Raw genomic sequence first — 9,269 nt, 5'->3', positions numbered from 1 at the left:
CTTTTTCATCTAGTGAGCAATCAGTATTTGTATTATTTCTACTATGTAATTAGTAGTCACAACTGGACTGTGTGGTATCTGTATATTTTCTTTTGTCCAAGTTTTATTTTAAACTGTTTGGAATTAATATAATTGCTTACTTCATTTGTTCACTGTTCTATGTCACAGACATTAATTTGTACCCAGGCTGTCCCCTAGAAGTGTAAATCTTCTCAATATGTTCAGACATACGTAACCTGTCATTTTCTGTTGTTGAATGGTGTTCCTTCTGGAGGGCTCCGTTTTGATAATCTGAGTGAGTCGCTCTTCTCCTTGCATGTTGGAGCCAGCATTCCTGACTTCCTTGTTCCTCTTTTGGTGTATTCCCTCATTTTGGTGGTGCAGCTCATCCAACAGCTTCCTGTGAAAGATGCATTAACTACAGTTTGTTTTGATTCATTGGTGACTCAGCATGGCTCAGTTCTGTCCATCACTCTTGAAGATTTCTGTGACTGTAGGTGTCTAGACTCAGCATCACTGGCAGCATTGCACCAATGACTTCCAATTTCCATTGAGGCTGAGGCTGTTGAGAATTCATTTGTCATTATGATGATGATGATGATGACTCAGCATCACTGGCAGCATTGCACCAATGACTTCCAATTTCCATTGAGGCTGAGGCTGTTGAGAATTCGTTTGTCATTATGATGATGACGATGATGATGATGATGATGATTATTATTATTTTGGTATCAGGGATTGAATTCCGGACCTTGCACTTGCAAGGCAGGCGGTGGAACCACTGAGCTAAATCCATGGCTTGTCATTCTGATTTTTTTGGGGGGGAGTACCGGGGATCGAACTAGGGCCTTTGCGCTTACAAGGCAGGTGGTAGAACCACTGAGCCAAATCTTCAGCTCCCTGATTCTTAATGTATGTCTTGTTTACTTCTCTTTGGAAGCTGTCAGGATCTGGTCTTGATTCCCTCTACTAAGAAATTTCTTGATATGTGGATATAGATCTTTTTCATCTGTTAAATTTATCATTGGTGGACTCAGTGGGGAAATAATGCCCTTCACATCTAGAAGTTTTTAAGTATTACTTTTTGGGATAAATTTTCTTCCTCTAGTTTTTCTCTAATCTGTATTTCAGGTAATCATTCTATTCAGCTCTATTTTAGGCTTGAGTTTATTATAAGGGCTGCACATGTGATTTATTGGTAAAGTGCTTGCCTAGCATGTGTAAGGCTCTGAGTTTGATCTACGAGTTGCGGGGAGTGAGAAAAGTTTTTTCATGTCTGTAGGGCAAGTGGCTCCAGTATGATCCTGGTGACCTTGCTCATAATCTTGTGAGGCCAGGCAGGCTGAATTTGAACTTCAGACTGACCTAAATCTTGGATTTAGGATCCTGTGATCCTTACAGGATATGGCAAGATAGGCAGCCTTGAAAGGAGGGATCACTTTGACAAGATCATTTTTCTCATCAGCCTTTCTTCTGGGTGGTTTCCAATATTGCAAGAGGTTATCTTAAGGCAGTTTTCTCACCTCCCTCCTTGGTTGCTCTGAGACCAGAGATTTTTTTATCTTTACCCCCTTAGGGCACAGCTTCAGGCTATCAAATTGCTTAGCTGCAGCAGAGCATTAGCTTCATAGCAACAGGATGTCCCGTGGCTCCTGTTATATTGTTATCTGGTCCCTTTTGTGTTGGTGTCATCCAGCACACAAAGGACGTAGAGACCTGACATCTTTGACTTTTATTTTCTCACTATCTGTAAGTAATAAGCTGTCTGAATCTCAAAAGAGCTCTCATTTCTTTTCTGGCTGAATCTGCCGGTTGGCTCTCGCCTTGGCCTTATGCTCGACTAGTGGATGTAACATTTACCTCTGTGAGGATATTAATTTTAGTGGTTGTAATGTGTATCTTGTCTTCTGTTTCCTTCAAATTAATTTTTTCTTATTTATTTTGTACTCATGATGTTTTCCCAGGTTTCCTTAAGTGTTTGCTGGTACTTGATTGGTAATTGCTAATTAGAAGATCTTTGTTTTTGGCTAGGGCTAATTTTCTTTTCTCAGGGTGGACTTTCACTTGGTCCCTCTGTTTCCAGTAGGTTAGCCCTACCTTTAATTCTACCTGAGTTTAGAATATCATGCTTGCACTTTGCCAGAGTTTTTGGTGGAACTAATGAGTGAATGCTGCTTTTTGCCTGTTTGTGAAGAGACCAAATTTCTTATTGTATACCTCTTGTGCTCTGGAAGAACTTGGGATCTCTGTTACTGAGCCTTCTTTAGGATTGTGTTCTAAATCAAGTTACTTCTCAGTATCATTTCTCAAAAGGCTGTTAGATTATAACTTTCTTCATCTACCAAGTCACTTTCATTCATTTTGCTCCAGCTTCCAAAGTTTTTTTCATCCATCGTCTCTTTATTGTCCAAATTAGATGAACCCTTTTAAACATTAGTGAGTCATGCCAGATGTGTTGATTAGTATGCTATGTTTAAATAGATGTTCTTTAACCTACTTTTCATTGTGTCAGTCTTAATTCTTTTGTAACTACTGGTGCAGTGAGAGTAATGTAGGACCTTAATTGATTATAGGTGGACAGGATGAAAGAGTAGACAAGGATGACAGCAGTTAGAATCAGTGATATCCAATGAGGGCAGTGGTTGTGTTGCTTCTGGGAGTTGTGTGTTTTCCTTTCCTTCTCCACTCAAGTGGTTTTGTTTTGTTTTGTGACAGGGTCTTGCTGTGTAGTAGGTCAGGCTGGCTTCAAACTCATGACAGTTCTGCCTTAGCCTCCCGAGTGCTGGCATTACAGGCGTACACCCCCACTTCGGGTGACTCAGGTCATTTCTGTTAGTGTCTTGGTATCAGTTGTTCATGAAAAATTGCCAGATATAAGTTGTGCTCCTTAATTATGTAATTCTACAATCTTACTTGTTTTAAGTTAAAGACTGTTTCCTTGAATTGTTATTGTCATGTTTGCCCTTGCTTTGGTTTTCCTCTGGATTTCCTGTTATTTGCATTATATCCCCTTTACTTGTTTTCAGTGTATGTTACTTTCTTACACTTTAAAATTTTCATTTGGAGTTGAAAATGTTTCTCTTCTCACCCATTTCTCATTTCATCATTTGTGTTTACTCTTCTGTCTCTTCTAGTTTAGATTTCTGATTTTACTTATGTCTCTTGTAGTTTAAATTTCTGATTTTATTTTCATTTCTTTTTTTTCTCAATTCTGTCACCTCATGTCTAATTCTAGTTTATGTTGTTGCTCTTTTGTGACATTTTCTTAAATGACTTTCATCTCGTAAAATACAGGGTAATAGTTTTAATATACTTGTGGGTCTTTATAGTATACTTTTATTGTTCATATGGATGTCATTCAGCTCTTTTTAAAATTACGTAGGATTTAACTTAATATTTTTGTTTCTCATTTTTATGTGAAGTTTGTTTTTTTGAACTTTTAAAAGGAACCTGGCTCAGGTTAGCTTTTCTACTTTTGTGTTTTTTTTGTCTCTTTTTGTTCTCTGGTGTTCTAAAATAAGGCAGCTTGGTTTCTGAGAATTGCTCTGTTTTCTTCCTCAATTTTGACCTGAATTTCTCTGTCCTTTTGCTTCTCTCTATCTTGTTTTGATTCCACAGTGAGTGCTTTCTCCTTACTGTGAGATCTGTCCTATCAGTCCTGGCTGGTCAGATGAAGGAAGTCTTGGATGCTATGTCAGTCCAGCTACTTTCAGTTTTTTTTATAATTTGTATTTCATGGATAGTCCCTCCCAGTTTCACCTGCTATCTCAAATTGGCTTCCCGTGATTTCCACTTATTTTGGCTTTCTCCTATTATCAGATCTCTTAGATGCTTAAGTGGTTCTTTTTGCTCTTTCCTATAGAAGTGCTGATGTTATGGTCTTATGACTTGCTTGTGGTTGGTTCTAGTCTGTATTATGGAATTTGTGGGGATACTTAGTTTTAAATGTTGGGTTTTCTTCTGCTCTTATATGGGACCTTTAAAACATTTAAAAACCCCATTGCTGTTGTCTTCCCAGGATACTATTATGTTTTCATTTAAAAATATTTATTTATCTTTGTATATAGATAATAATACAGTGTTTTATATCCAGGAGGACTAACATATGTAAACTATATTACTGGATTATTTTCAGAATTTTCTTAAAATTATTTTAATTTTTATAAATTTTTAGATATTTTTAAATTTTAAAATCAAGTCCTGTTAATCTTATTCAATAGAAGCAGTTGTTAGAAGGTAAAGCAAGTTAGTTCTGCTCCTTAATAGCAAAGGAATTTAGTTTTATTAGGTATATTTTTAAAATAATAGCTATTATCAGTTGAAAGATCTTTTAAAATCATAAAGTATAATTTTTATTAAACTAAAAGCATACAGTGTTATAGTTTCAAAGGCACTAATATTTTAATGTCCTTTTAACATTTCTTGGAAGAGAAGAATAAAATTATTTGTGCCACTTATAAAAGATAGTCTCTTTTCAGCAGTTTACATATTTATTCATTATTCTGTTTTACCATATCTTCTCCATGGAGACTGTATTTTTCTCAAAAGTTCTAAAAAGAACTAGAAGTTCTGGTAATTTTCACGCCCCCACCCCATACATTTGACATGAGATGTAAAAAATGTTCTGTTTCTAGTGTGATACTTAAAACCATCAAATTGATAGAGGTTTGACATTATTGCCTATCATATTTATGAGACTATTGCAACATAATCAAGAACAACTAGAAACCAAACCAAAAAACCTCTCTGCCTAAAAACAGATTCTGCAAGCATCAGAAAACAGTTTTTATTTCTGTTAGTGAAAAAGATAAGTAGTTAATTGCAGTAAAACAATTCTTTTTGTATTAAATATTTATGTAATGGCTTTTTGTGGGATTTTTCTATCAGTAAACATGGAAGAAGAAAATACAATATGAACATTAAGATATCAAATTAAAATCTGATTGAGGTTCTCTGACTTATTCATCGCTATATTAACCTTTATGTTTATTTCTACAGCAAACCTATATGTAGAAAGCTTTTATGTTGTCTTATTTCTAGTCAAATTTAAATGTTAAAATACTGCATGTTTTTATCAAGCTTCATGTTTTATAGTTCTTTCTTGCTATTAACATTAATATGTAAACGGAATACTTACGTATTCTGAAGCCTGCAGAAAGGTTTTTGTTGTGCACTAGTTAAACTCCAGGTAAAGTCCTTGGAGAGAGAACCAAAGACTAACTGTAAATACTGCCTAGTTACAAAAATGTGCATGACAACTAATCAAACTTGTTTTATTTTGTTTTTTAATACATGTTCATCTAGTCAACGATTTTTTTTTTTTTGTACTGGGGATTGAACTCAGGTCCTTGCACTTGCGAGGCAGGTGGCAGAAACACTCAGTTAAATCTCTGGCTAGTCAACTATTCTTTTTAGGTATATGTTACGATGTCATCTTTTTGCCACTTAATCTGTAAGTGGAAAAATCTCTAATACTCATTTGAACTCTTTTGTTAGGATGAATGCACATTTTATCTTGGCAAAATCAGTCTTATGTAGCTCAATGCTCTCCATGTTGAGTAAATGAAAATCAGTCCCACTCAGTTATAAAATATGTTTATATCAACACATGACAACTGTAAGAACTTGGTTTAGCTCATGAGGGATAATTCCAGCCATGGGCTTTGAAGCAATAGAACAGCTCATTATGGATTGAAACTTCTAAAAACTATCATTGAAAAACCTTTCTTCTGTGTAAAAAACAAAATTTCATTTTCATGTCTCCATTTATATATTAATATTGATTTGTTTTTTTAAAACCTGATAGCTTTTAATGAAGGGTAGACATTTTGTCAATAATTTTTTTGAATTTCCTAAATTGATCTTTAGTAAGTGTACGGATGTGGAATTTAGAAACTTAAAATATAGCTCCTCCTGGTATAAAATGTGTGCATCCCCAATGTTAATGTTGATTAGTGTGGTGTAGATTTAGAGCTTAAGGAACTGTCTGATGAATAGCAGCAGCAGCAACTGAGGGTCTCATAGTTAAGCATGCTAACCTGCTTGATGGGTCTACTTTGAACGAGCCATACCTGACCATTCTTTTTTGTTTGCTCTTCTTTGTTATTCCCTCTTTCTCTTTTATCACTCAGCTCTTTGCTCTTCACTTTCTTCCTTAACTGGTCATTGTTTATTACACAATTTTGTCTTTTACTTTTTTTTGGTGATCTCAACCTAGAAGTTTTAAGAAAAATGAAAATACATTGTATAAAACATTATGTAAAGATGTACTTTTAAATTTTTTGAGAATTTTATAATCATGGAACCAGAGAAATAGACTTTTTGGTTGGATGAAACCTAGATTCAAATATCAATACATTGAATGTTTATTTATTGCATGTGGTCTGCAAAAATATTTACTTAGAATTGCTGTTTTTTTCATTAAAGCATAGATGAAAAATTTTGGTCTCTACTTCTTTCCCTTACTCTCCACAATGTTTCAGTACATATAGTCACTTAAATATTAATTCCTTTCCTCTTATCTTTCTTTTACAATCCAAGTTTATCCAAAGTATATGAATGTTGGGCCGGGGATTTAGCTCAGTGGTGCCGCCTGCCTCACAAGCGCAAGGTCCCTAGTTCGATCCCTGGTACCAAAAAAAAAAAGTATATGAATGTTATATCATGTTAAGTTCAAAGAATCTTCTTAAAAAGCTTTAAAATCCTAATTTATTATTTGCAGTATTGTAGGTTTATTGAAAATAACTTGGGCAAAAAAACTAGAAAAAAGCCCCCTGCTTAGATGTAACTTACTGGCTGTTATGCCTTCTCCAAAATTTAAAATCATCTGTTGATCAAACTAGTGGTATGCAAACTTTTCACTAGCCATACTGTGGTTGTGTATGTCTGTATATACATGGCCACAGTCATGCATGATAAAATTGATGAGAATAAGAAATAAAGATAAAAAAATGATAAGGAGAGGGCATTTTCACAATTACGAACGCCACATGGTTGATACACTTAAGACACATCTACAGAAACTCCTAAAATTGTTTGATGCTGATTCTTCCAGCTCAGAGAATACTGCAGGTGTGAGAATTCTGGGAGAGGTGCAGAGAAAGTATGTACAATGGGGAGAAATGGCATCTGACAGAAAAGTGCCAGAGCTTTGATTATGTGGTTCTTGGAGACTAGTGCAGAGACAGTATCACATGCTCAGGGATTTTTGTTTACTATATCACCTTACATTATAATCGGTGTTTCCAACAGTGAAGCAGTCTACAAGAAATGGTCTATGTATAATTGTGTGTAAAGTTTTGTTGTAAAAAAGATTTTTGGTGTAAGAACATATGGGGAACGTTCTTTGACTTAGTGGGTAAATGAGATCATTTTCAGGTAGCTCTTTGAAACACTATCCACTTGACATTTAAAATCCTGTTTGCAATCACATTCCTGCAGTTTTCTGGAAAGATATAATTTTTGTTTACTGAAGCAATAAATGAAATGGACTTGTATATTCTATGGTAGATGGCCAGTAATTGTTCTTTAAAGCATAAGATATGTTTTTCATTGAGAGTTGAAATTAGTCCCAGAAATAATGTGTTGGTTTGACACTTTATTATTTTTATTTTTTTCTTTTTTCTTTATTGGTACATTTCAGGTATACAGTGCATTTACATTCATTTTTGGGATCTTGTACCTTTCTTTACATGATATACCTTGGTTCTTATTTTTTCCCCACCTCCTGCCCTCCCTTCACCCGCTGCATGGTTTGACACTTAAAATGCATAAACTCAGGAATGTAAGTATTGATAGCACGTTTCTATATTTGGCAGAGATAGGTGACACATTTAGTTAACACACACTGCTAAATATTACTCTCTTGACAGATTACCCAAGAGTTTTTTTCCCCCCTGACAATAGTTGCCATTATCTGTGACCAAAGCTTTTTCATTTGTTTATTTTATTTTCTTCCTGAATGCTTGCAGTGCAATGATGAAACCTTGTGGTGATTGGCGCAAGTGCACTGTCGTACATTGTGTATAACCACTACGGGTATGGAGACGTCTGAAAGAAAGCAGATTACAGTTTAAGAAATCAAACCTTTTATTAGCTGTGTGTTTGCTGTATCAGGCTTTCTCATAATTCAGCACAGTGTTACAATGAACACTTTCTTTGAGTGCCTTGTTTTAAAGTTTCCGGTTTGAATTGTCCTGAAAGGAAAGGTCCTAAATTATATTTTCACAGTGGTCCCTGTAAACATTAAAGTCTAACTAGTCAAAGTAATGAATCTTTTCCTTTGCTACGATATGTAATGAGCAACACCTCAGTAAAATAAAAACACAATAAACTTAAAATGTTCTTTTAATGTTTTGAATTTGTGTCACTTCTTTTAAGAGATGGGTTAGGGGATAAGAGAACTTCAGATTTTATATTTAATTGAAGTAACAGCATCGGCTGACAAGTAATAAATAACAGTGATTTAGTGTGAATAAATAAATTGCTTTCCACTAGCAATGATTCATCTTCTGTCTTTCATTGCCATTAGGCTACAAGACGGCTTCTTTTTGTCAGCTTATAGGAAAAATATGTGATAGTATAATAGTCTCGTTTCTTTTCCTGCAATAGCGGTGTCACCTCCTATAGAAGTTGCATTTTAAATGTTTAAATACAGTAATTGTTCACTGACTTAAAACTGAATTTGTAACTGCGTAGTCTGTGGTGGTTTATAATAACCTGGTAAGAGAGTTTTCCTTTAACTCATGAGTGCTGCTCCTCAGTGTACTTGCATCATTTCTTTTCACAGACTCGTTAATACATCATTCATATCCCATAAAGTTTACCCTTTTTTTTCTCATTGAGTTTATCGGTACATGTTAGGTATACATACAGTACAGTTACATTCATCATTGGGATCTTGTACCTTTACATGACAGAGCTTGGCTCTCATTTTTTCCCCATACCCTTGCCCTCCCCTCATCCCACTCCTCCCTTCCCTATTTATAAATACTTTATTTCCGTTTTTTCATTTTCTCATTTTTTTTTCTTTTCCCTTATTTCCTTTCCCCTTATCCCTGTTACCATAAAAAAAAAAAAAAAGCCATAAAATTTACTCTTAAAAAGCATATAGTCCATCGGTTTTTACAGAGTTCTAGCTGTCAACACTATTTAAGGCCAGCTTGCTTTCACCACCCTAAAAAGATGCTGTACACCCCTTAGCAGTCCCTCCCGTGCCCGTGTGCCCCAGCCCCCACCAAGTGCTCACACCTTTTCTCTTTAGATTTTTT

The 9,269-nt window shown here is 35.1% G+C and overlaps 1 long non-coding RNA gene across 1 annotated transcript in view; it reads right to left on the bottom strand.

Annotated features, from left to right (window-relative positions):
• Positions 1–7,742: 7,742 nt before the first annotated feature.
• The window catches only part of LOC117284329, a 57,262-nt gene continuing 55,735 nt past the window's right edge, over positions 7,743–9,269 (bottom strand). The window contains exon 3 of the long non-coding RNA XR_004515396.1: positions 7,743–8,049. This is a non-coding gene — a long non-coding RNA (uncharacterized LOC117284329). The remainder of the gene's footprint in view (positions 8,050–9,269) is intronic.

Source organism: Fukomys damarensis, unplaced genomic scaffold, assembly GCF_012274545.1.
Source record: "Fukomys damarensis isolate Sample0158 unplaced genomic scaffold, DMR_v1.0_HiC HiC_scaffold_36, whole genome shotgun sequence".
Taxonomy (NCBI): domain Eukaryota; kingdom Metazoa; phylum Chordata; class Mammalia; order Rodentia; family Bathyergidae; genus Fukomys; species Fukomys damarensis.
This window is presented reverse-complemented; position numbering and strand designations above follow the sequence as displayed.